Raw genomic sequence first — 3,061 nt, forward strand, 5'->3', positions numbered from 1 at the left:
TTTTACTATCTAAGTTAAATGGTTGATGAATGTGGTTATCTTTCACACATGCAAAAATTAGAGACACTTGTGTTAATAGGATTAATAAGAATTCAAATCTTGGAGTTGGATGTTAGCAATCTAGTTAAAAAAACATTTCAATAATGAAAATAATCACAAATCCACATTCATAACATACAACTAAATTAATAAAATTTATTCATTACATTTCATTAAATAAAAAAATGGAATTTTTTTATTTTTTATTTTGTTAAATCTCAAACATACACATACACTAAATTTTTATAATAAAATTTATTTAAAATATGATTCATTCCTTCCAATATAAATACACATATTGACATCACTAAGATTATTAATAGTGAAAATAAAGTTATAATATTAAATGAAATGCAGAAGAGGGAAAAAGAATTCTTTATATCAACGTTACATCTAAGTATTTTAAAATAATGTTTACATTAATAAATTAAAAAGTACTAATACAAAGAAAAAAATTAAATACTTCAATTTGAATTTTAATTTGAAATAAATTTTATATAGAAATATAAAATAATTGAAAGTAAAAAGTTTTTAATTTACTTTTAATATAAGGGCGATATGTAATTCCTTCACTATTTAATATGGAATTGACATATGACATGTAAAAATAACAGTGTTCATCTTATATGATTGTGTAATTCATTATGACATGTAATATTTTTTTTTCCAAGGAAAAAAAACGGTAACTTTTTATTAAAAAGATAATGAAAAGTTACACTAGCAGATGCAATGAAGCATTCCGTAAGCTGCCACAAGGGCTCGAGTGCTTTCGCACCCCACGCAACGTTAGAGGACTAACGTGCACAAAGAATAAGAATAAAAAGAGGGAGGAGAGAAAAGAGGCAAAGAACTGAATTCCCGCACTGAGTTGGACTCAAGCTTTAAGTTTTTCTCCCCTTTTTCTTTTCGACCTTACGCCACTCGCCTGGAGTGGGCTCGATCGAAGCAATGACTAATTGTGTTTCTGTATTCTGTGGGCCAGTTTCTTTGTCTGAATCTGAGGTATCTGAGTGGTGTTGTCGTTTAATGCCTCTCGTACTCAGATCCATGTTTGACTTCTCTGCCTTGTTGTCTGATGGGATTTCCTTCTGATTCTCCATTTCTTCAGATGCCTCGTTCTTTTCTGCTAGGATCTCTTCCTCTGCTGCTTCTGATTCTTCATCCTCTGAATCTGAGTGTGAAAATTGCCATCCTTTTTTCTGCTTCCCTTTCTGCTTCTTTTTATTCTTTACTTCTGGACATGAGCTTTGTAGGTGTCCTGTTTGCCTACAGAGCCTACATCTGAAAGCGGTGTTTTCATAGTCTAGTACCTGTAACCAGTTCTGTTGTTTGTAGATCAGCCTTATATTGTCCGGCAGCCCTTTACTTAAATCTACTTCCACACAGATACGTGCGAAAGTGTAGATCCTTTCATCGATCCTTTCTAGATCTGTTTTGATAAATTTCCCTATGTTGTTCCCAATGCCTTCCAGCACTCGCTCATTCCAAAAGTGCAGTGGAAGATTGTATAACCTGACCCAGACTGGCATTTTGGTTATAGTCATTTTATTTGGATCAAAATCTGGGAACCATGGGGTCATAAACAGCCCCGCTGTTCCCCAGAACCATGGCCCAGCACTTATGACTGTATCTCTGACTTCCTTGGATGTAAATCTTACTATGAAGAAACCCTTCGAACATAGATGGATATCACACTCCATGGTCCAGCTGGTGAAGATCCAGTGGAATAAATCCGTGGGTTTTGGCCAGAAACTGTTGAAGCGACAGATTAAAGCTTGTGTTTCATAAGACTTAACGAAGTCATCAATCCCTGACGAATCCTTACACATCACCATAATGGGTTGTAGAATAAGCCTCTTACTTAATTATATGTATTTATATTTTAAAAATAAAACAAATTTATATGAATTTGTTTTTTATTATATCATTAATAATAAAAATAATAAATTTATATTTAATAAATATTATTTTGTTTTATATATTTTATGGTAATCTATTTATATTATTTTTATAAGAATTAAGACATTATAAATATATTTTTGTAATAAAATAATTTTTAAAATGTTAAAAAATCATATTAAAAAACTTTAAATTAACTTAATAGTTAATAGTTTCCATACATGGTGTTGAGGAAGGAAAGGTGTTAACCGGATGAATTGAGGTGAAAGAGCAAGGTTGATTCACTTAAGGAGGATTTTCTTCAATTATTGTTATGTTTTCTTAGGAAAATTATAGAGTTGATTATGTTTTATGTCAGAATAGTTGTGTTGGTTTCTAGTTGCTTCATGTTTAGCATGCTTGAATTTGAGCATGTAAGACTTGGTTATTAGAGGGATGGATGAAAATTAATTGTATGGGTGTTTGGAGGTTTAGAGCGTGGAGATTGGAGACAAGTAAGGTGAGAAATAACAAATAAGAAGAGAAAACAGGTACTAAGAGGGACAACATGTAGGAAGAAAGGAAGAGACAATTTGTAGGAAGAAAGAGAGGACAAAAGATGAGGAGGATGTGAGTATATACGGTTGACTAGACCTATTCCTATAAGTGATAGAGAGTGGCAAAGATATAGAATAATGTCACCAAAGATAAATTACAAACTATAGTAATAGTTGAATGTTATCACCAATGTTTTATAAACTCAATGAAAAGAAAATTTGAGAAAATTGAAAATTAGGCTAGAATAATTACATCTATTCACACTTAGATACCATCTCAAATCATAAGCTAACTACTCAATATAGAGATATGAAAGAATAATAAGACAAAACACAACACAAATTTTATTGTTGAAAATTAAAAAAAATTATTAGGAATTATTTTTTTTTATAAAAAATTAAATAAAATGAATAAAAAAATGTAAAATACGTACTGTGTGATATATTAATTAAAAAATATAAAAAACAAATTAATACATCTAATAAAAAAAAGTATGATATAAAAAACATGGTTGTTGAGTAAATAACAAATACTAATTCAATGTGATGTGTTATTTAAAAGTAACCACAGACAATAAAAATAAGGG

Source organism: Pinus tabuliformis, chromosome 8 (assembly GCF_031772625.1).
Source record: "Pinus tabuliformis cultivar Carrire ecotype Pingquan chromosome 8, CPIR1, whole genome shotgun sequence".
In the NCBI taxonomy this organism is placed as follows: Eukaryota; Viridiplantae; Streptophyta; class Pinopsida; order Pinales; family Pinaceae; genus Pinus; species Pinus tabuliformis.